Source organism: Cnephaeus nilssonii (assembly GCF_951640355.1).
Source record: "Cnephaeus nilssonii genome assembly, chromosome: X".
Taxonomy (NCBI): Eukaryota; Metazoa; Chordata; class Mammalia; order Chiroptera; family Vespertilionidae; genus Cnephaeus; species Cnephaeus nilssonii.
The window spans coordinates 75,931,033-75,957,145 of NC_137071.1; the positions used below are offsets into that span (position 1 = coordinate 75,931,033).

Genomic DNA, 26,113 nt, shown 5'->3' on the forward strand with positions numbered 1-26,113 from the left:
TCTCTGCTATTTATTCAGTTGTGTATTTATAGCAGCATGAATTTATGGATATTTGTTTTATTCTAAGTATTATAATGACTTACGCTATTTTTACTTTTTTTTCTGAAGTTATCCCAGATTTGGCCAATAGGAGCCCTTTTCAGTTGGCTCCTGTCTCCAAGGAGCTATAGTTTTTTAAATTGGGTAATTGTATATAGAGATCAAGATCTCGATGCTTGGAATGCTCATTGCTGCTGGGGTGTCATTACTTCTAGGCCTTTTCAGCAGAAAAAACTAGGAAATATAGGTATATACACACAGACACATATACACATCTATTTTTTAAACATCTCTCTCTCTCTATGTGTATATATATATGCATGTATAACTACATATGTATATGTATACATGTACATACATATTTATTTGATATACTAGAGGCCCGGGGCACGAAATTCGTGCACGGAGGGGGTTTGTCCCCCAGCCCAGCCTGTACCCTCTCCAATCTGGGACCCCTCAAGGGATGTCTGACTGCCCGTTTAGGCCCGATCCCTGGGATCGGGCCTAAACGGGCAGTCGGACATCCCTCTCACAATCCAGGACTGCTGGCTCCCAACTGCTTGCCTGCCTGCCTTCCTGATTGCCCCTATCCACTTCTGCCTGCCAGCCTGATCACCCCCTAACCACTCTGCTGCCAGCCTGTTTGCCCCCAACTTCCCTCCTCTGCCGGCCTGGTTACCCCTAACTGCCCTCTCCTGCAGGGTTGATCACTTCCAACTGCCCTCCCTTGCAGGCCTGGTCCTTCTCAACTGCCCTCCCTTGCAGGCCGGGTGCCTCCCAACTGCCCTCTCCTGCTGGCCATCTTATGGTGGCCATCTTGTGTCCACATGGGGGCAGGATCTTTGACCACATGGGGGCAGCTATATTGTGTGTTGCAGTCATGATCAATCTGCATAGTACTCTTTTATTAGATAGGCTAGAGGCCTGGTACAGGGGTGGGGGCCAGCTGGTTTGCCCTGAAAGGTGTCCCTGATCAGGGTGGGGTTCCCTTGGGGCATGGGCGGCCTGAGCAAGGGGCCTGTGGTGGTTTGCAGGCCGGCTACGCCCCCTGGCAACACAAGCGGAGGCCCTGGTATCTGGAATTTATTTTCCTTCTACAATTGAAACTTTGTAGCCTGGAGCAGAGCCAAGCCTGGGGCTCCCTCCGAGGCCCGCAGCCATTCATTTGTGTTAGGGTTATAATTGAAACTTTGTTGCCTTAAGCGGGTGGGCCCGGCCAGGGTGTGCGGAAAGCTTTGCTTCCCCTGTTGCCGGCGGCAACCCTGGCCTGCTCTCTCAAGTTCCATTCTGCCGCCATTTGTTTGAATTTGTTTACCTTCTATAATTGAAACTTTGTAGCTTGAGTGGAGGCTTAGGCCTGCAATGGCTATGGAAAGCTTGGCTTCCTCTATTACCTAGGAAACCTTACTCTCTGTGGCTGTAGCCATCTTGGTTTGTGTTAATTTGCATACTCACTCTGATTGGATGGTGGGCGTGGCTTGTGGGTGTGTCAGAGGTATGGTCAATTTGCATATTTGTCTATTATTAGATAGGATATTTGTGTATGTGTTAAAAACATGAATTTGTACTGATACCTCTGATTCCATACAAGATCATGGAATAAACATACATCTTTGATATCATGGGATCTCACTGCTTTCTGGTATCCTCAGACATATTTTGTGGATTTTGTGGAGGTCTCATAAAGAGTCTTTAAGAGCTTGGCCTTTGGAATTAGACCTGCAATTTGAAGATGTATGACCTTCAGTCAAGTAGTATCCTCTGAGCCTTACTAGTAATTTCCTCATTGGTAAAAGAGAGCCAGTTGTATGTACCTGACAGATTCTTTTGAGGATAAAATGAGAGAAGTTATGTAAAGCACTTAGAATGGTACTTGGCACATAGTAAATGCTCAATAAATTTTAGATTTCATTATTGGCATTATAACTATTTATTTACTCACCATTTGTTATTGTATTAACTCAAATGATCTGTCTGATTGTCAAGGACAATCATGATCTTTCCCTTCATTTAACCTTATTTTTCATTAAATTTTACAGTATACTCCTTCCATTGTAGCCTAGATGAGTTTTCCTACAATCTCTTAAGCACTACATACATATTTTGGCTTTTTATTAGAATACTATGGATGCAAATATTTGCTAAATTTTGGTATAATGTTTACATTCATTCAGCAGGTATTTATTCAGCAACACATAAGTACTTAAGAATTGTATTTATGTTATTCATGGACATGTACTGTCCACAAAATCATTTTGTGTTAGACACAATGGATAAAACTAAATAAGATAGACAGGGTCCCTGCCTTCATGCTAGTGAGAACAAATAATAGCTCTTCTATTAAAGTTTTTTTTTTACTATTATATCAATTGCTGATTTTATCCTTCTTTGAACATGTTTGATATTTAGCCTCTTTTTCTCTAGTATCTAAATGCATTTTGTCCTAAAAGAATTTTATTTCATGATAATTTATCTCTTTTCTCTATTAATTATAGTATCTGCGAAGGCAAGACCTGTATAGTTGTTCATTCATTCAATCAATTTACATGTTAATTTGGTCTGATAACAAAAGTAATATATGATCAGTTTTGGAAACTTTGAATATATAGAACATTACAAAGAAAATTATCTGTCTACAATTCTATCAACAGCACAGAAATGCCTCTATTACTGGTTTGCTGATTTTCCTTCTTATATATCTAATCTTTTCTTTAAAAAGTAAATTGGTGACATTAATGGTAATGTTAACCGTGGTCATTTGGTTAAGGTGGTGTCTGCAATATTTCTCCCCAATAAAATTACTATTTTTCCCATTCAATAGTAGAGTCATCCTTATATATTCTTTAGTGGTGTGTATATTAAAATTGTTTGCCCATTTAAAAAAATCAGGTTGTTGCCCAGCTGGTGTGGCTCAGTGGTTGAGTGTCGACCTATGAACCAGGAAGTAAAGGTTAGATTCCCAGTCAGGGCACATGCTCAGGTTGCAGGCTCGATCCCCAGTAGGGGGCATGCAGGAGGCAGTCTATCAATGATTCTCTCTTATCACTGATGTTTCTCTCTCTCTCCCTCTTCCTCTCTGAAATCAATAAAAATATGTATTTTAAAGATCTACACTAATAAAAGAGAAATATGCAAATTGACCATACCTATGTGACACCCACCAGCCAATCAGGGGTATGCAAATTAACCCAACAAAGATGGCAGGTTAATTTGCATACACAGGCACCCAGTGGCTGGAGGTGGGACGCTTGCATCATCACCATGGCGACAACGCAGGCGTTTTGCACCGCCCCAGCCGCTACGGGCCTCTGGGCAGTGGGCAGCATGGGAAGATGGAAAGGCGGCTCGGGGCGGAGCGAAGGAAGAAAGGCAGCTCAGGGCTGGAGCAAAAGCTGTGCCAGCAGCCAGGGTAAGGAAGGTCCATTCTGCACGAATCTTTGTGCATTGGGCATCTAGTATATATATATATTTAAAAATCAGATTGTCTTCTTATTACTACTCAGTTTTAAGAGTTGTTTATGTATTCTCTATAAAAGACCTTTATCAGATAAGTGATTTGAATATATATTTTTCCATGTCTATGACTTAGCTTTTCATCCTCTTAAAGAAAATCTTTTTCAGACCAAATGTTTTTAATTTTGGTACATTCCAATTTATCAATTTATCAATTTTTTTCTTTTATGGACATGCTTTGGGAGTCATACTTTGTCAAAACCAAGTTGAGGCAAATTTTCTCCTATGTTTTCTTCTAGAAGTTTTATAGTTTCAGGTTTTACATTTAGGTCCACAGTTCATTTCGACTTAAACTTTATATAAGGTAAGAGACATGTGTATAGGTTAATTGTATTTTTGCATATGGTCATCTGATTCTCCCAGTGCCATTTGTTGAAAAGAATCCTTTCTACATTAAATTCCCTTTGCAACTTTATAACAAATGCATTGATTGTATTTGTGTGAGTCTATTTCTGGACTCTCTTATGTTGTATTGATCTATGCTCTATCTTTTCACCAATACCATCCTGTCTTGATAACTGTCATTTTATATTGAGATAAAATCAGGTACTATGAGTTTTCCAACCTTTTAAAATTTTCACAAAATTGTTTTGTCTATTCTAGTTTCTTTTTATACAAATTTCAGAATCAGCTTTTTAAGATCAGCAAAGAGGTACACAACTGTGTAGCTTTTTATCTAATCTGAACACTCTTAATTCATGTAAAATACATTAAAATTTACCTTTTTACTTAAAAATTAAAATAAAAAGTAAATTGGTTAAAATAAAAAAATTAGGATTAGTCTACATACAGTTTTATATATTATTATTTTTCACTTATGAATCATTTTTCATGTTATTAAAATTATTAGTTTTAAAATATTTAAATGATTGCATATAAATTATACATACCACAATTTACCTGTTCACTTTTGTAGAATAATATATTTTTAAATTTCAAGTTTTGAAAGCAATTGAGCTATATGTCTGTTCTTGTGCCAATACCAGGCAGTTTTGAGAACAGTGGCTTTGTAATACAGCTTGATATCTGGTATTGAGATCCCTCCTACTTTGTTCTTCTTTCTCAGGATTGCTGTAGCTATTGGGGGTCTTTTTTTATTCCAGATGAATTTTTGGAAAGTTCATTCTAGGTCTGTGAAGTATGCCGTTGGTATTTTAATGGGAAGTGCATTAAATTTATAGATTGCTTTGGGTAGTATGGACATTTTGATGATGTTGATTCTACCAATCCATGAACATGGTATGTTCTTCCATCTGTTTATGTCTTCCTCTATCTCTTTTTTCAGTTTCGTGTAGTTTTCCGCGTATAGGTCTTTTACCTCCTTAGTTAAGTTTATTCCTAGGTATCTTATTTTTTTTTGGTGCGATGGTAAATGGGATTGCTTTTTTAGTCTCTCTGTAAGTTCATTATTGGTGTATAGAAATGCCATAGATTTCTTGGCATTAATTTTGTATCCTGCTACATTGCCGAATTCATTTATTAAGTCTAAGAAATTTTTGATGGAGTCTTTAGGGTTTTCTATGTACAGTATCATGTCATCTGCAAATACGGACAGTTTTACTTCTTCTTTTCCAATTTGGATGCCTTTTATTTCTTCTTCTTGTCTGAATGCAATGGATAGTACTCCCAGCACTATGTTAAACAGGAGTGGTGAGAGTGGGCATCCCTGTCTTGTTCCTGTTCTTAGGGGAAATGGTTTTAGTTTTTGCCCATTGAGTATGATGTTGGCTGTGGGTTTGTCATATATGGCTTTTATTATGTTGAGGTATGATCTTTGTATTCCTACCTTGTTGAGAGTTTTTATCAAGAAAGGGTGTTGGATTTTGTCAAATGCTTTTTCTGCATCAATAAATATGACTATGTGATTTTTATCTCTCAATTTGTTTATGTGATGTATCACGTTTATTGATTTGCGAATATTGTACCATCCTTGCATCCCCAGGATAAATCCCACTTGGTCATGTTGTATGATCTTTCTGATGTACTGCTGGATCCGATTTGCTAGAATTTTGTTGAGGATTTTGGCATCTATGTTCATGAGGGATATTGGCCTGTAATTCTCTTTCATTGTGTTATCATTATCTGGGTTTGGTATTAGGGTAATGCTGGCTTCACAGAAGGAGCTTGGAAGTGTTCCTTCCTCTTGAATTTTCTGGAAACCATTTTAAGAAATACTGCCATGAACACTTTTTTTTTTCCCTATTTTATATTATCTTATTAGTACTTCCTCCATCATTGGGGAATTAGTGGGTTAGAGGCCATTAGTATTTTTTTAATATATTTTATTGAGGTTTTACAGAGAGGAAGAGAGAGGGATAGAGAGTCAGAAACATCGATGAGAGAGAAACATTGATCAGCTGCCTCTTGCACACCCCCTACTGGGGATGTGCCCGCAACCAAGGTACATGCCCTTAACCGGAATCGAACCCGGGACCCTTGAGTCCGCAGGCCAACGCTCTATCCACTGAGCCAAACTGGTTTTGGCGGCCATTAGTATTTTTAAAGTCTTTGGTATGTGCAATAAACCCTGACATTTAGAAAGGCTATATCAGCAGGTAAGTTGTGATAGCTCATTTTTATCATTTACTATGTTATATCCTATTGGGTAGATCATACTATTCCCGTTTTTATGTACAAGGAATTCGGGGCCCAGAGAGTAGTTAAGTAACTTGTCGAAAGTCACACAGTTAATAAATGTTTGCTCTAGAACTTGTTAATGAGTTTTTCCTCAGTCTGTATTTTATATATTACAGATAATCCAGAAAAATAAATCCATGTTGAAAAGTTCAATAATTTCCACTTCCCTTTCCATTATCTCTTCCTGTGACTTGTCACTTGAGTTCATTCTAAAGATAAGCTCACCACCAGACCATCCTTTAATAATTTTTCTGTATTTTCCTAGGCAATTAGTCCTTAAGGACCTAAATTTTAATTTTTTGTACCATATATGTCCCCCTACATTTCTCCCTTGGACATAAGATGGCGCCTGCCTTCCATCAGTGCCTCCCCCATTTGCCTCTTCCTAGCTACAGCAATGGTATAACATACTCCAAACCCACTGACATTCCCTCTCCCCAAGGGGTTTTAGAATACATATGAAATGGGAGCTCCTCTTGCCCACCCTCCCCAACCCCTTTCCCAGCCCTTACCACATAGCTGCCCATAAAGCTTATATTTGTTTGTTTGTTTGTTTATATATTTATCGTCTAAAGTTTTACATATGTCCCCTTTTTCCCCAATTGACCGCACCCCCCAAGCCATTCCCACACCGGGCAGGCCCCCACCACCCCAGTGTCTGTGTCCATTGGTTATGCTAATATGCATGCATACAAGTCCTTTGGTTGCTCTCTAACCCCCCCACCCCGCCCTACCATTTGTCTCTGGATCTATGCTTGTTCATCAAATTATGTTGATCATTATATCCCACATATGAGTGAGATCATGTGATATTTATCTTTCTCTGACTGGCTTATTTTTTTAAATTTAATAAATCTTTATTGATCAGATTAATACAATTGTTCCTCTGTTTTCCCCCCATAGCTCCCTTCCACCCGGTTCCCACCCCACCCTCTGACCTTACCTCCCCCCACTGTCCTCATCCATAGGTGTACAATTTTTGTCCAGTCTCTTCCCACACTCCCCACACCCCTTTCCCCTTGAGAATTGTCAGTCCACTCCCTTCTCTGCACCGATTCTATTATATTCACCAGTTTATTCTGTTCATCAGATTTTTAATTCACTTGATTTTTAGATTCACTTGCTGATATATATGTTGTTCATAATTTTTATTTTACCTTTTTCTTCTTCTTCCTCTTCTTAAAGAATACCTTACAGCATTTCATATAATACTGGTTTGGTGTTGATGAACTCCTTTAGCTTTTTCTTATCTGTGAAGCTATTTATCTGACCTTCAGTTCTAAATGATAGCTTTGCTGGGTAGAGTAATCTTGGTTGTATGTTCTTGCTATTCATCACTTTGAATATTTCTTGCCACTCTCGTCTGTCCCGCATAGTTTCTGTTGAGAAATCAGCTGACAGTCGTATGGGTGCTCCCTTGTAGGTAACTAACTGTTTTTCTCTTGCTGCTTTTAATATTCCCTCTTTGTCTTTTGCTCTTGGCATTTTAATTATGATATGTCTTGGTGTGGTCCTCTGGATTCCTTTTGTTTGGGGTTCTGTGTGCTTCCTGGACTTGTAAGTCTATTTCTTTCACCAGGTGGGGGAAGTTTTCAGTCATTACTTCTTCAAATAGGTTTTCAGTATCTTGCTCTCTCTCTTCTTCTGGCACCCCCATAATTCTGATGTTGGTATGCTTGAAGTTGTCCCAGAGGCTCCTTACACTATCTTCAAATTTTTGGATTCTTTTTTCTTTTTGCTTTTCCGGTTGAGTGTTTTTTGCTTTTTTGTATTTCAAATCTTTGACTTGATTCTTCCGGTCCTCTAGTCTGCTGTTGGATTGCTGTATATTATTTTTCATTTCAGTCAGTGTATGTTTAATTTCTAGTTGGTCCTTTTTCATATCCTCTAGGGTCTCGCTAAATTTATCGGCCTTTTCTAGGAAATTCTTGAAAAACCTTATAACCATGGTTGTGAACTCTATATCCAGTCATTTGCTTTCCTCCATTTCTTTCATTTGTGATCTGTTTCTTTGTCTCCGCATTTTCGCTGCTTCCCTGTGTTGATAGAGTGGCTTTGTGTGCTAGGTGTCCTATAGGGCCCAGTGGCTCAGCCTCCCCAGTTACCAGAGGTGGCCACTCTTGGTGCACCCCTTTGGGGACGGTGTGCACAGCCTTGTTGTAGTTAAGTCTTGATTGATGTTGGTATCCCTGGGAGGAATTGGCCTCCAGGCCAATTGGCTGTGAGGATCAGCTGTGTCTATGCTGGGAGAACTGTGCTGGAGACATCCTTATGAGACAAGACTTGCAAAATTGCAAAAGCCTCTGTGTTCAGCTTGGATGGGGCGGAGTCTCAGGGCAGAGCAGACAGCCTTGGCTTCCTGTCAGCCCTGCCCTATGAGGCCCCTGAGTCTCAGTGACCTTCAGTAATCGGTAATCGCTGCAAGCACCTCCTAGAGAAAGCCGCCCTCGAGTTTCGCCCACTGCCAGACAGTCCAGTGTCTCCCCAAATGAGTCTGGGTTCCCAGGTTCTCGCCCAGAACTGGAGTTCAGCACAGTCAGGAGCTTCCATCTTCCTCCTGCTTAAGAAAGCCAGCGGCGCACTCAGCAGTCAGTCTTCTCTGCTTGCGCTCGCGTGCGCACCTCCAGACCTCTGCCTTTCGCATCTCCCCTGAGTCTCAGTGTGCTTTTCTCTTTTCCTGACAGTCCAGATTCCCCCCGTATGAGTCTGGGTCCCCAGGGTCTTGCCTGGAACTGGGGTGCAGTGCAGTCAGGAGCTTCCGTCTCCCTCCCACTTGAGAAAGCCAACTAGGCACTCAGCTGCCAGTCCTCTCCGCCCGCGCGTCTCCGTACCTCAGCATTTTGCAGCTCCTCTGAGTTTCTGTGTGCTTTTTTCGTTCCTTCTAGTTGTAGAATTTCCACTCAGCCAGCTTTTCTGTGGTTCTGGATGATGTCTGTTTTGTCTTGTAGTTGTAGTTTTGAAATTGTTGTGCGAGGCAGCCGTTTAGGTGTTTACCTATGTCACCATCTTGGTTTCTCTCCTGACTGGCTTATTTAGCTTAGCATAATGCTCTCCAGTTCCATCCACGCTGTTGCAAATGGTAAAAGTTCCTTCTTTTTTATAGTGGCATAGTATTCTAATGTGTAGATGTACCACAGTTTTTTAATCCACTCATCTGCTGTTGCACACTTAGGCTGTTTCCAAATCTTAGCTATTGTAAATTGTGCTGCTATGAATATAGGAATGCATATATCCTTTCTGATTGGTGTTTCTGATTTCTTTTGATATACTAGTAGTCCTAGAAGTGGGATTACTGGGTCAAATGGCAGGTCCATTTTTAACTTTTTGTGGACACTCCATACTGTCTTCTACAGTGGCTGCACCAGTCTGCATTCCTACCAGCAGTGCAGGAGGGTTCCTCTTTCTCTGCATCCTCACCACCACTTGTTGTTTGTTGATTTGTTGATGATAGCCATTCTGACAGGTGTGAGATGGTATCTCATTGTTGTTTTGATTTGCATCCCTTGGATGATTAGTGACTTTGAGCATGTTTTCATATGACTCTGGACCTTCTGTATGTCCCCTTTCAAAAAGTGTCTATTTAGATCCTTTGCCCACTTTTTGATTGGATCGTTTATCTTCCTTTTGTTAAGTTGTATGTGTTCTCTTGTAAGTTTTGGAGATTAAGCCCTTATTGGAAATATCATTGGCAAATATGTTCTCCCATGCAGTGGGCTTTCTTGTTGTTTTGTTGATGGTTTCTTTTGCTGTGCAGAAGCTTTTTATTTTGATGTAGTCCCATTTGTTTATTTTCTCCTTAGTCTCCATTGCCCTAGGAGCTGTGTCTATAAAGATATTGCTATGTCATGTGTCTGCTATTTTGCTGCCTATGGAATCTTGTAGGATTTTTATGGTTTCCCGTCTTACAATAGTTGTGTTTTTGCCTAGTTCTTTCCCTTCCTTTCATCTGTTCCTTAGTGATACTCCAGAACCTTCCCCTCATTAATAGCTAATTTATTTTTTCCACTTTGGGATGATACTATTCTATCTCCCATATCCTTTTATTGATTTTAGTAAGAGAGGAAGGGAAAGGGATAGAGAGAAACATCAATGAGAGAGAAACATTAATAGGCTGCCTCTTGCACACTCCCTACTGGGAATCAAGCCTGCAACCTGGGCATGTACCCTGACCAGTTATCAAACCAGTGACCAATATACACTGAGTGGCCAGATTATTATATTTTCTGAATGCATAATAATCTGGCCACTCAGTGTGTGTATATATATATACTGCTCAGCTGGCTGCTCCTTAGCACTGACACTGAGGCAGGAGAGGATCCCGCCACTGCCTCTGTGCTCGCCAGCCATGAGCCCGGCTTCTGGCTGAGTGGTGCCCCCCTGTGGGAGCATACTTACCACTAGGGGGAAGCTCCTGCATTGAGCATCTGGTGTTCAGTGCATGTCATAGTGACTGTCATTCTGCAGGTCATTCTGCCAGTCATTCCGCTATTTGGGTGATTTGCATATTAGGCTTCTATTATATAGGATTCATTGGTTGATTGTTGTATGTGCCCTGACTGGGGATCAAACCCACAACCTGGCATATTGGGACAACTGTGCTACCTGACCAGGGCCTGCATTCATTTTTTGTACCACTCCCACTTTACCTTCTCTTCCTGTTTCCTAGCTAGCTAAGTGAGTTTATTGCCTTATGCCAGCATTGAATAACTGAACGTTAAGCTTTTAAATGATAGGGCTCTGTTCTTGCCAAATTACTTTCCAGAACGGTTTTACCAAGTATACTCCTATCAGTAGTGTATATGAGTACGTATGAGACAGTCAATTTTTTTCTATCTTGTACAGTGACTATGGAATTGATGTTCAATAGATTGCGAGTTGGTCAGCCAATTTGGTCTTATCCTCTAATGATTTTTCTTTTTAAAATGTAATCATTCCATTATTTCATCCACTCTGACAACAGCAACTATAGGGCAGAACTAATTTTTGAAATATTCTCTCTAATTAACATTATAAATGAACAACAAAGCCACTTAACTAAATCTTCATTACAAAGATTCCTTTTTTAATAGCAGAAATTCTTGAGGATTTTAGACAGGTATCTTTAGTATAATCTCTAATACATAAGCTTCTCTCATTTTAACAAACCCAACTCTCATTGTATGCATCAATGCTTGAGTTTATTTACCTTTATAATCTGACCAGGTCCAACTGTCCTTTGTTTCTTTAGCAGCTTCTGCTGGCCATTAACTAAAAGTGTAGTCTGTGATGGTACCTGCTACATTATTGAAATGAGAACCCTAAATCCCTTGCTTTCTGCTAACCAAAGACAACCAAAGGCAAATGTTATAAAATAAACAGGCTTTTTGCTGAATTCAATTTTTAACTTATTTTTTATCTTACCAAATCTGATTTTAAACATTAGATTTACTTATTAACCTGTAGAGAGAGTTAAGCACCATTTATGAGTACTAGTCAGGTTAATGAAATTGGTTTTATGACAGTAAATTCTATTCTTTAGTCTCCGAAGGCCCACCTGCTTCCCTCCCTTCTCCGCCGCCCCACTTGCTTTTCTGTAGCTTCGCTCCCTTCTACAGTGCTTGGCTTCCTTCTACACTGTCTTCAGTCTTTGCTCTGTGCCTGGATATGCAAATTAACTGCCATATTGGTTGGGTTAATTTGCATACTCACTCCTGGTTGGCCAGTGGGCGTGGCTTGTAGGCATAGTGGAAGTACGGTCAATTTGCATGTTTTTCTTTTATTAGATAGGATGCTTACAACAACCAGTATATTGGCAAGTGAAATCAGACCATAAAGGCAGAATTAGACCAGTGACTTACCTAACTTCCCTCCTGCCCCCAACAAAGCACATTGCTGCTTGGAAAAGTTGGAGGATGGGAAATCGGAATAAAATCAGAGTTCTTTTAGGAAGGAAGAAAATAGTTCTTGCTTCATGACCTCATCACTTTGTCCTCACGATCAGTTAAATAAAAGGATTGTAAGACATTGATATATTTGTTAAATGTAAGATGTTTTACTTAATAGGGAAATTAATGTTTTGTAGAATTTTAAAATTGAAAGATGTTGACATTTTACATAATTATAGACATTTTAGAGCTGGAGAACATTAAGGATCCTTTAGGTGAGTAGTTCTCAAAGTGCTGTGTGTGGACCCCTGGGATTCCTGCAATCATATAAGGAGAAACATAGCTATTTTAACAATAATATGAAGGCCATTTTGCTTTTCTCAATGTGTTGACATTTGCACTGGTGGTGGGTAAAACCAAAAACTTGTATGCATGCATATAAGCATAACCAGTGGACACAAAACACTGGGAGGGGGGTGAGGGCATGTGTCAGGGAGGTTGGGGAGGCTGGGGGGAGGTTAATAGGGGAAAAAGGAGACATATGTACTACTATTTGTAATACTTTAAACAATAAAAATATTAAAAAAATAAAATTATGAAAAAAACTGCTAGTGCAGTGTATCAAATTGTCCTGGTATAGGAATAACTCATTTTGTTGCAGTTTGCCTTATTGTACTTCACAGATGTTGTATTTTTTATAAACTGATAGCAAGGCCTTCTGTCAGAAAAAGATTATGACTCAAAGAACTGTTGGTCCAGAAAGAAACTCACTACAGACTGATTCATTTGCCTGTCAGCATAACTATTATTGCTCGTCGCACATTCAATTCTTATAAGTATATCTCTAGTGACACATGATTTCGCTCATCTAGGGAAAATGATGAACAACATAGACTGATGAACAAGAACAGAACCAGAAACAAGGAGGCATCGATCGGACTATCGGGCCTCAGAGGGAGGATAGGGGAGGGTGGGGGGAGGGGGGAGAGATCAACCAAAGGTCTTGTGTGCATGCATATGAGCCTAACCAATGCTTAAGTTCAACAGAGGGTTGGGGCATCCATGGGGAGGGGTGTGGGATGGGAATGGGGGGATGAGGACAAATATGTGACACCTTAATCAATAAAGAAATTTAAAAAAAAAAGATTATGACTCACTTAATTGTGGTGTTCTGGCAGCAAACCCGCAATATCCCTGCAGTTGTATTCTTCATACTCTCAGGGAATAAAAAGCCATTCTTACCTAAGAACACCCTCATTGTAGCATTAATTTTATTAAATTTTGTCTCATTCCATCACCATTTATTCCTGATTTACCCTCTTTTACCTCTCCCCACCCCATTTCTCTCTGGTAACCACCATGCTGTTGTCTATGCCATGAGATCTTTTTTCTTAATCCCTTCACCACTTCTTTTTAACACCCTATATGGCAAAATAAGAAGTATATACAAATCGATTCTGTATGTTGATGTAAGATTGTTGTTTCTAGGGAAAGCATGTGTGCACATGTTTGAGTTGTGGTCTGAACTAGCTGATTGTTGCATGGAACACATTTTTACTTGAAAGAGAAATTGAGAAAATTATGGTTATTTAATCATGGGTATTGGCAGGCATTTTCTTGAAAATGAGCACAGCGAGTCTATAACTTCAAGGAAAACTACAGGCAATATTTGTTGCAAATCAAAAAATTTGAGATTTTCAAGTAAGAATTCAAATTTAAAAAAGTTACATCTGTCACTGTGAGCTTTACAGCTTCCCAAAACTTAGCCTTTTCTAATGAGATTGGTAATTATATTAATGTGTATGATTTTTTATATTGTATAGTAAAATGTGTTAACATTTAAAAGTTCTGCAAATCTCAGTGAATTAATATTTTCCAAATGACTAATGCATGATGTTATAAAATTACGCATGGGTAAAAGATCCATTCAAAGGTAAGATAGATCAATGAGTTTTAATGTACTAGTAGTCAATTATATAAAGTTAATAAGGTTTCATATTCTGTATTACAATTAAACAAAGAGTCTACCACTTGTAGAGCTTTGGTATAGTATCAAAGAATAGCCACAATTATCTTAAAAGATTATTAACATACTCTGTTTTCTGACTATATTAAGCCAGATTTTCTTCATATTTTTCATCCACAATATATTGTAACAGAGTGAATGCAAAAGCAGTTATAAAGATCTAGCTGTGTTATATCAAGGCAGACATTAAAGGGATTTACCAAAAAAGTAAGAGAATTCCTTTTCTTATTTTGTTTTGTTTTGAAAACTATATTAGATATAAAAATACATGATATATCTTAACATGTAATGAGTTCATTATTGTCAGTTTTAAATGAGTGAATAAATAATTATTTAAATTACTACTCAGTTTTATTTTATATGGTACATATTGATAGATATAATTCACATAAACAAAATTTCTTGGTGTCCTTACTGACTTTTAAGAGAATGAAAATGTCTTGAGACCAAAATTTTTGAAAACCACTACTTTATAAAGAACAACTTCATTTTATAGGAAATTGTCCTGATTGATGAATGAGGCAGTTAATTAGTTCCAGAGGCAGAGATGGAATCTTATTCTAGTCATCTCACCAGTATACTACATTAGTTTAAGGATAGGTGAGCTAATAATATGATTTTGTAATTGTATTAATCCTAGTAGATGAATAAATGGAGATACTAGACTCATATCTTTCCTACCATCTTCAGTCTAATTGGCAAATAAGAAAAAATATCAATATATAAATCACAGTAGAGGACACACTAATGAAGAAAGACACTGAGCTAAGATTATAGTTTTTTTAATTGTATTGAATTTATTGGGTTCAACATTGGTTAATAAAATTATATAGATTTTAGGTGTACAATACTATATTATCTGTATATTGTATTGTGTGTTCACCACCCCAAGTCAAGTTTCCTTCCATCACCATTTACCCTCCTTTACCCTTTTCTACCTCCCCCACACCTTTTCCCGCTTGTAATCACTCCAAAATAAAATAAAAATAGTAATTTTTATATACTAATTTGGAAAATCCATGAAACCAGGGTTTTTGTCTTGATATCTTTGTATTCACCACACTGCATATAGTTGGTTCTCAGTAGCCAGTTGTTGAATCAATTTTGAATTTAGGCAAAGGGTAGATTTATTTGGATAGCATCAAGAGGCAAGACATGGAATCAGTGGGTTAAGTTACAGGAACTGTTAATGTCAATAATTTTCTATTGAGCTATTTAGAAATGGGAATGCCTGCTTTAGGAAGGGAATACCACTTCCTACTCCTATCCCCTATCCTCAAGTAATCACTAATCTGCATTCTGTACCTTAGTTTTATTTTCAAGAGTTATATGTAAATGAAGTCTTATGGTATGTCCACTTTCTTTGTTCTGGCTTCGTTCTCTCTGCTTTTGAGATTAAACCAGGCTGTGGTGAATATCCACAATTCATCATCATCATTATTATTTTAATTATTTAATTGATTGATTTTACACAGAGAGGGAAGAAGAGAGGGATGGTAGGAGAGGGAGGGAGGGAAGGAGGGAGGGAGGGAGGGAAGGAGAGAGAAAGAGAGAGAGAGAGAGAGAGAGAGAGAGAGAGAGAGAGAGAGAAATCATGATTTGTTGTTCCACTTATTTATGCTTCCATTGGTTGGTTCTTGTGTCCTGAATGGGGGGAGGGGAGGGGCAGGAATAAAACCCACAGTCTTAGTGCATTGGGAGGATGCTCCACTGGGAGGGCCATAGTTCATTATTTTCTTGCTGAGTAGTATTCCACTGTATGGATATAATAGTTTGTTTTGCTATTCACCTGTTCACAGACATTTGGGTTGCTTCCAGTTCATTGCTATTACTGGTAAAGCTGCTATGAACATTTTATTTTTGCATTTTAACACTTATTTTATTTTTTTAAAAATCTTTTTAATTACAATTAACATTCAATATTATATTTTATTATCTTTAGGTGTATGGCATAATGGTGAACAGCTCAATTATTTTTTAACAATTGCAGGTCAAGATATAGAACATTTCCATTACCCCAAGCTCCATAATGCCCCTTCCTTTTCAGTGTGTTTTGTGTCTTCTATAAGAAATCTTAGAACTCCAAGGTTCCAAAAATATCATATGTTTTCTTCTAGAATCTTTATATTTTAATAGTTTTAGAGTTTATCTTTAGGCCCATTTTTCTTCCCTATGTAACCAGTTTTTTCCAGTACCATATATTGAAAAAAAAATCCCTTTTTAATTGATTTGCTTTGATGACTTCATTGAAAATCAACTGAATGTATATGTATAGGTTTAGGTAAGGACTCACTAATCTGTTCTGTTTATGTTTGTCTATTCTTATCCTAATATCAGATTTCTTATTTTTTTTGGCGTTAAAATAACTCATTAAATCTTATAGTATAAGTCCTTTAAATTTGTTCTTCTTTAAGATTGACTATTTATTCCATATAAATTTTGGATTCAGAGGAGAACCAAGATGGTGGCACAGGTACACACCTGTATTTTCTGCCTTCCACAACCACATCAAAATTACAACTAAAATACAGAACAACTATCATCCAGAACCACGGGAAAGCTGGCTGAGTGGAAGTACTACAACTAGAAAAGTAAAGAAGAAAACACACTGAGACTGGTAGGAGGTATGGAGGCTTAGAATGGGCTGGTCTGGCACCCAGGTATGTCACTTTTTTAATCGGGAATGAGATTGCCTCTGCGGAGGCCCCTGGAGGAGCGAGGAGTCCCAGTCCCACACCAGACCCCCAGCCCAGGGTCTCAGAGCTGGGGAAAGAAATTCCTATGGGCTGTAAATTCCTACTGGACTGTAAAAAACAATGCAGATTGGGGCTGAGTGACACACAGGCTGCTGAAGACCCAGCTGCTCCTCTTAAAAGGCCAGCACCATGAACTGAACTTATAAGCTCCCACTTCTTCTGAGCTCTAGTGCGGGACAAGGCTCTGGGGGACCCAGGCACATATGTGGAGAAACTGGACTGTCTTGCATCAGGGCAGGAACTTGGGGGTGGCTTTCTTCCAGACAGAGGTGCTTGCAGAGGTCATTGTTCCCATGCTGGGACCTCCCTGGTGCAGGGCTGACTGGCAGCCATTTCTGTTTCTGTGTGCTCTGCCCAGGCGATTTCTTGAGACCCCGCCCCACCCAATTTACACCCCCACCCAAGCTGTGGGCAGCAGCTTTTGCATATGAATGGTCAGTTCTTTCTCAGCCTAAAACCAGTCAAACAAGCTACAGCTGGGTCAGGGAGCCCCAAAGCTATCAATAAAAAGCCCAGGAACTGGCACCAGCTCCAGCCTGCCTTGCTTCACAGCTGGGCCTCATCTGGGCACTTCCAAACCCGATACAAAGAGGAGGAATCTGCAGATCTCTCTAGCTCCCGCTGGATGGCCCCAGGCAGTGGCTGACTTTGCACCTCCTTGGAGATCCAAGAGCCAGTGTACCCAGTGGTCAGTGTGAGACCATACGAGATTATAACTCTACACATCCATAAGTGACACACTCAAGGGGAAGACTCAGTGAGCACCAAAGCCCCGCTGAAGTAAGTCCTGGTCCATAAGGATGTCTTCTGCACAGCATCTCTCCCTCTGTAGCCACAGCTGGTCCCCACAGCCAATTGGCCTGGAGGTCAATTCCTTACAGTGTCACCAACAGCAATCAAGGCTCAACTACAACAAGACTGTGCACACAGCCCACAAAGGGGTGCACCAAGAGTGTCCACCTCAGGTGATTAGGAGGCTGAGCTACTGGACCCTATAGGACACCTACTACACAAGGCCACTCTATCAACTCAATGAGACTTAGCAACTACCCAATACATAAAAACAAACACAGGGAAGCAGCCAAAATGTGGAGATAAAGAAGCATGTCACAAATGAAAGAAATGCACACTACTCGATATAGAGTTCAAAATCACAGTTATAAGGTTACTCAAGAATCTTCTAGAAACCTCTGAGGAACTTAGTGAGACCTTCAAGGATCTTAGTGAGAATGAAAAAAAAAAAAAAGAAGAAGAAGAAGGACCAGTCAAAAATTAAGCATACACTGACTGAAATAAAGAATAATATACAGGGATTCAACAGTAGACTAGAGGATCCTGAGAATCAGGTCAAAGATTTGAAATATGAGGAAGCGAAAAACCTGAACCAGAAGAGCAAAAAGAAAAAAGAATCCAAAAATATGAAGATAGTGTAAGGAGCCTCTGGGACAACTTCAAGCGTACCAACATCCAAATTATGGGGGTTCCAGAAGAAGAGAGAGAGCAAGATATTGAAAACCTACTTGAAGAAATAATTACAGAAAACTTCCCCTACCTGATGAAAGAAATAGACTTACAAGTCTAAGAAGCACAAAGAACCCCAAACAAGAGGATTCCAAAGAGGACCACACCAAGACACATCATAATTAAAATGCAAAAGACAAAGAGAGAATCTTAAAAGCAGCAAGGGAAAAACAGTTAGTTACCTATAAGGGAGTGCCCATACGACTGTCAGCTGATGTCTCAACAGAAACTATGCAGGCTAGAAGGGAGTGGCAAGAAATATTCAAAGTTATGAATAGCAAGAACCTACAACCAAGATTACTCTACCCAGCAAAGCTATCATTTAGAATTGAAGGTCAGATAAAGAGCTTTACAGACAAGAAAAAGCTAAAGGAGTTCATCACCACCAACCAGTATTATATGAAATGCTGCAGGGTATTCTTTAAGAAGAGGAAGAAGAAGAAAATGTAAAGACAAAAACTATGAACAACAAAGTGACAACAAATACATATCTATCAACAAATGAATCTACAAATCAAATGAATAAAAAATCTGATGAACAGAATAAACTGATGAATGGAATAGAATCAGTTGCATGGAAATGGAAGAGACTGAGGATTCTCAGAGGGAAGGGGGTGTGAGGGGTTACGGGAAGAGATTAGACAAAGATCTTATATGCATTTATGTATTACCTATGGACACAGAGGATGGGGTGGCGAGGGCCTGGGGTGGGGTGGGAACTGGGTGGAGGGGAGCTATGGGGGGAAAAAGAGGGACATCTGTAATAATCTCAACAATAAAGATTAAATTTTTTTTAAATTGGATTCTTCTTGTAAATTTCTGCTAAGAAATCTGTTGAGATTTTTGTAGGGATGGCAACAATTATATGTATCAATTTAGGGATAATTGAAATCTTAAAATTATTGTTTTTTTTCAATACATGAACACAGTAGATCTACCCATTCATTCAGATATTCATTAATTACCTTCCTCATAGAAGTCTTGCACAGCATTTGTTCAACTTCTTCCTATGCATATGCTTGCTTCTACGTTAAAGGATATAATCTTTAAAATTTTATTTTCAGTTGCTTATTGCTAAGATATAGATATATAATTCATTTTGTATTGATATTCTTATCCTGAGATATTACTATTTTTTTTCTTTTTTAGGGTATGATGTACTTATTGTAAAATTCACCCATTATATGCAAAGTTCCCTGAATTTTGAGAGATGCATGCAATAGTGTAAGTGCAGTCTCTAATCAAGATACACTAGAACAGCATTGCTGAATTATTCATTAGATCTAGTAGATACTTTATATTTTCCATGTACATAATCATATCATCTGAAAATAAAGAGAATTATACTTTTTATACTTCTTCCTTTGCAATCTGTATGCCTCATTTCACTGGCTAGGACCTTCCCTACAAGTTTTATAAAAGTGATAAGACCTCCATTTTTGCAGGGAAGATACTAAATATTTCACGCTTGTGCTAGCTAGCTTTAACTTTTCCATAGTTATGGATTGAAGTGGTCCTTCTCCATTCATTCTTATTTGCTGAGACTTAAAAAAAGTTAAAATTTTGGCAAGAAATTATTTGTACCTATTTAAACAGTCGTACTTTCAAGAGCTCAGCTGACCTGCTAGGTGTCTGAGTAGCCAATTAAAACAAGCCAAAATGAAAGTAATAGGCAAGGTTATAATTGCTTTCTGTGATTGTATAAGCAAGAGGCTAAACTAGGGTAAGTGCCAACTCCCACTCCCATTTACATTTTTCTCCATGCAGTGGCTCTAGATCAGTGGATCAGTACAGATTTGGGGGTCAAGTTGCATCACTGAAGATGCCTCAAACAAAAAGTTCCGTCAGTTTTATGGACGTAGGGGCCTCGGGTAGGAAGGGGAGAAAGGTTAGCAGTGGAAATATACTGAGTACTGAGAGTGGAGAAAAGTGTATTAAAAATTTTCCCTTAATTCCTCTGCTATGAACATGAACAAGTTTTTGTGTGGACATATGCTTTCATTTTTCTTGGGTAAATATCAAGAAATGGAACTGCTGAGTTATATCAAATTTTATTTTTAACTTTACAAGAAACTGTCAAATTGTTTGCCAGAGTGGTTTTACTGTTGTACATTCCACCAGTGTATATAAGTTCTAGTTGTTCCTCATCCTTGGCTGCATTTTCAATCGGTACCCTTAATTTTAGCCATTTTGCTATCTAATTATTGCTATCTCCTTGGAGTTTTCTTATAGTTAACTTTTTATTTATATCCCAACATTTACTATCTTTGGTGTATTGTTCTGTGAGTTTTGATAAAAGCATACAATCTTGTAAACACTGCCATTTTCAAGATTCAGAACAGTTAGCTCCTCCATTATTCCTGGTAATCATGCATCTATTTTCTGTTCCTGTAATTTTACCTTTTTTATAATGTCATATATATCAGATCATCTAGTTTGTCACCTTTCTTTTAAATTTTATTAATTTTTTCAATTACAGTTTGCCTTTGGTATTATTTTGTATTAGTTTCAGGTGTACAGCATAGTGGTTAGGTAATCATATACTTTACAAAGTGCTCCCCCTTAGAATTTCCAGTACCCATCTGGCACCATACATAGTTATTCTGATATTATTGACTATATTTTCTATGCTATAACCTTTTGAGTCTAGTATTTTTTTCTCTTAAGGTAATAAATTTGAAAATTATCCATGTTCTGTAAATCAGTAGGCCATTTCTTTTTTAATGTTTTTTTTTAAATAATTAAGTGGTAACAGCTCTATATAGTCTGGATATAGCATCTTTGTCTGATATGTACATGTTTTGTAGCTATGATCTCTTATTTGGTGACTTTTCATTTTCTTAACTGGCATTTTCAGAGAATAAATTTTAATATTTTTTTCTTTTGTATTAAACATTTTTACAGTTGACATTATTGCAGGTGTATCCTCTTTATCCCCCTTTGCCCACCTCCACTCACTCCCCCTCCCCCTACCTTGGCCTTCAACAAACTATTGTGTGTGTCCATGGCATCATCCACATGGACCTTGATTAACAACTCAAGATCCTTAACCTCCACTTCCTGAGAAAGCTCCTGGAGGCCTGAGGCAGGCTGGGAGGGTGGACTTTGGTAGACATCTGGCAGATAAAGGGTCTCCCTCCTTCCTTCTATGGCCCTTGGTTCTGACATAGTGTACAGGCATGGAGCAGACCCTAGCCTGTTTTCCTTTCTGGGTTCCTATCATCCTCTCTGATATTCATGGCAATCAGAATCCTCCCCTAGGCCCTAGCTCCATAAAACTGAAGGAATTTTTTGTATTCCCCTTACTGGATTTGCTTTTATGTTAGGGTCTTTCAATAAAAAGCTGTCAAAATTTTAAAAACAGTTTAATTTTGACACAGTCCAGTTTATCACCTTTTTCTGGTTATGGCTTTGTGTCCTTTATAAGAAATCTTTTACCACTTCAAAGTCACTAAAATTTCCTTCCAGGTTTGCTTCTCAAAGTTTTTATTTTATTTTATTGTTTTAGCTTTCAACCCATTTAGTTATTTTGTGGTGTTTGATAAGGAGCTAGTTCAGTTCCTCCCACCCCCATGTGTTTAATTAATTCCAGCACCATTGATTGAAAAGATGATCCCTTCCCCATTTAATTGCCTTGGTATGTTTCTTGAAAATGAATTAATGTGTGTGTGGGTTTATTTTTGGAGTCTAAATTACTCTATCAATCTATATTTCTATCCTTATGATAATACTACACTGTCTTCATTACTGTACTTTTATAATAAGGATCAAAATCAGGTGGTGCTCATTCTCCAAATTTGTTCTTTTTTCAAAATTTAGATCCTCTCCCTTCTTCATTCTATTCCTCTTTTTCTTCCTCCTATTTCTATTTCTATTATTCCCATCCCTATCCATCCTCCTCTGATCCTTCTCCTTCCCCTCTTCTTTGTATTTCTATATAAATTTTACAATCAGGTTGTCAGTTCTTACAAATAAAACTCCTGGATTGTGTTTAATCTGCAAATAATTTTGGGGAAATTTATGTCTTAACAATACTCGTTATTCTGATAAATTAACATGGTATACCTTTCTCTTTATTAAAGACTTTTTAACATTTTCTCAGTAATGTTTTAAACTTTCAGTGTGTAGGTCTTATACATACTTTGCTAAGTTTATCTCTAAATATAAATGTATTTGAATAGAATTATTAATGGAATTATATTTTATTTTCTATTTTAATTATGTGTTGTTAACATATAGAAATACAGTATAATTGATTTTTTCTATTGGTCTGTATACTGCAATCTTATTAAATGAATTTATTATTTTTGGTAGCTCTTTTATGGTTAACTTATAACTATTTACATACATGATTATGTATTCTCTGAATTAAGAAAAATTTACTTCTTCCTTTCTTGTCTGCATACTCCCTTACCCCTCCCCCCCCATCTTATTGTTAAGATCTTTAGGAGAATGTTTGATGTAAGTTTGAGACCACAGTCTTTGGTAACTTTTTTCAATGTCTGAAAACATTTGTTTCACATATTTTGTAGTTTTTTGGTTGTTTATGACATGATGCTAAGTCTAGTAGTAATTGTTCCAACATAGCCTGCTTTTTTTTTCTGCTTTCATTTCACTGCAGTGAACATTTTTAAACAAAATTGTTTGCATTTCAGATTATTTCCTTTGAGCAGACTTGTAAAACTAGATATTGCCATCTATATACATATATCTCTATCATCTATCTATCTGTCTGTCTATCTATCTATCTATCTATCTATCTATCTATCTATCTATCTAATCTACTAATATCTCTCTTTATCTGCCTATCTCCCTACTTACTGATTCATCCATCTGTCTAAACCTATAGTATAGAAGTTACCTCAGGAGCAGTGATCATATTTTCTACTTCTTTTAATACCTCATGTCATCTAACCTTTCATTTAATTAATGGAAAGTAAAGTTTTTGTGATTAATTTTCTCATACACATAATATCCCCTTAAGCACAGGAAAGAGATATTTCTAGTCTTCCTGGTGAAGTTTAAGGGAAGAGAACACTAGGATTATTATCATAGTTTTTATTTTCTATTACCTTATTTTACTTCATTTAACTGTCTTATTTCTCTTTAATAATTCTGCAGGAAACAAATAAATAAAAAAATACTTTAGAAAATATACAGTAAATTTTATTTAAACACTAGTGGCCCAGTGCATGAAATTTGTGCATGCGGGGGGTGTCCCTCAGCCCGGCCTGCACCCTCTCCAATCTGGGACCCCTCGGGGGATGTCCGACTGATGGTTTAGGCCCAATCCCTCTCACAATCCGGAGCTGCTGGCCCCTAACTGCTCACCTCCCTGCCTGCCTGATCGCCCCTAACCACTCTGCCTGCTGGCCTGCTTGCCCCCAACTGCCACCCCCAGTGGCCTTCTTGCCCCCATCTGGCCCCCTTGCCAGCCTGCTCGCCCCAACTGCCCCCCACTGGCCTGATCACCCCCAACTGCCCTCCCCTCCTGGCCTGATCGCCCCTAACTTCCTCTGCCTCAGCCCAGCCACCATGGCTTTGTCCAGAAGGATGTCTGGAAGGTCTCCTGGTCTAATTAGCATATTACCCTTTTATTAGTATAGATATTTTATTTTTATTGAATTTATTGGGGTGACACTGGTTAACAAAATTATGCAGGTTTCGGGTGCACAATTCTACAATACATCATCTGTACACTGTACTGTGTGTTCACCATCCCCAGTTAAGTCTCCGTCCATCACCATTTATCCCCCTGATATCCTCCTTCACTCCCCCTCCCAGAAATCACCACACTAGTGTCTGTGTCCATTAATTTCTATTTTGATAGGAGGAAGGTTTTATTCCTAACTTTCTTTCTTTTTGATTTAATTTTATAGGAGAGATGTTTGAACAATGACCCAGTAGGAAATGGCCTTATCCATTTTGAATTAATTTAGTTTCAGGAAGCCCTGTGAAATATGAAGCATTTACAGTAGTCCCCTTTTATCTGTGGTTTTGCTTTCCACGGTTTCAGTTACCTTTGGTCTGAAAATATTAAATTTCCCCATTTATTGACATTGTCTACTCCTGACATCCAACCATGAACATCATTATGGCTCAATGATTCAGGATGCAGATGACCCTCCTTCTATCATCATCAGGTTAATAGTAGCCTAAGGCTACATCACAATGCCCACATCATTCATTTCTCTTCATCTCAACAAGTAGGTACTCTGTTATCTCACATTACAAGAAGGGTGAATACAGTACAATAAGATAGATATTTTGAGAGGCCACATTCACATAATTTTTATTACAGTACATCATTATAATTGGTCTATTTTATTATTGTTGTTGTTAATCTCTTCTTTTATAAACTAAAGTTTATATATGTATGTATAGGAAAAAGTAGAGCATATATAGGGTGCAGTGCTATCCACGGATTCAGGCATCCATTTGGCACATACCCCCTCAGATAAGGGGTAACTGCTGTACTTAAACGTTAGCATTCCTAGTTGCCTACAAATGAGCCAATTTGTTCTAGTTTTAAGGTCATGTTAATTTTCATAGTTTTGTTTCAAAATGAAGGACTTGGCTCCTTTTATGCTTTGATTCTTAAAATGGAGGTGTATAAACAGCAGGAAAATGGGGACTGAAAGAGACTTTGCTTGGGGCAATGGGCACACAATGAAGTGTGCAGATGATGTTTTGTTGAATTTTGGACTTGAAACCTGAATGTTTTTGTGAACCAATGTCATCCCATGAAATTCAATAAAAAAATAAGCTATACATTTTCTTCAGATTGTGGGTATATTGAAAGTTTTCACTGTCTGGCAAAATTCATCTCCCTAGGTTTTGTATTTCCCCATCACCCATTCCCTTCATTTTTTTCTTGCAGTTCTTATGGCCAATTGAGTTCTTAGGTTTTTAAAATAATTTTTACTTGAGTGAGTATACTCAATTTATAATAATTTGGTTAATAGTGAATAAATTCATTCTTAGCTCTTACCTCTCCCAATTCTATTTGCTTGCTTATCTTTTGCAGCCTATGTAGGCATTCCATTTTTCTCTACAGTTGCAGTAAAAACTTCTTTTTGTTATAGCATAAGCTTATTAGACCTTATCACAGCCTTCATGCCTTCATTTGTGTATACTGGAAATTTGTGTAATGGAAAAAAACCACAGACTAATGTTGTAAAATAACAAGTGAGGTTAAACTGAGAAAGGTCACCTGTCTTAGAGGCTGAAAAAGAGGGTCATCTTCAGGGATTTACATTTGTTTCTCTGACTAATTTGACTGATATGTTTGAATTTGCAGATTGACAACTCTTATACTAAAAACATGTATTTATAAACTAATCTATATTTTAGAAGATTTTTACACCCATATTCTTATTTTTTTCTGTACGCTGTGATACCCAGATAAGGAAAAGGAAGTATCTTTTTCTTCAGATGGTTAAGTCATTATGATTTGAAATTGAAAATATGCTATAAAACAAAAGTGAGTTCAAAATCAGGTCTTTCTGATTTTCATGAGGTATTGTACACATTATATTACCCAAGCTTTATTTTAAAATCAAGTCCTGATTTAATTAGAAAAAAAACTGAAAGTATTCAGAGGTAAGAGCAATTAAGATATTTCAGATTATAATATTTTTCTTAGTTTTGCTTACGTGTCTACTTATTCATCTGTATTCTTACTTCATGGTACTTAAAATTCTGTAAATATTTTTATTGAGTTCAAATATTTATAAAACCATAAATTATTGTAGAAG

At 37.9% G+C, this 26,113-nt stretch overlaps 1 protein-coding gene across 1 annotated transcript in view; it reads left to right on the forward strand.

The window, feature by feature from the left end:
• COL4A5 (collagen type IV alpha 5 chain) overlaps positions 1–26,113 on the forward strand; it is a 325,412-nt gene that overhangs the window by 4,481 nt on the left and 294,818 nt on the right. The gene's annotated exons all lie outside the window — the stretch shown is intronic.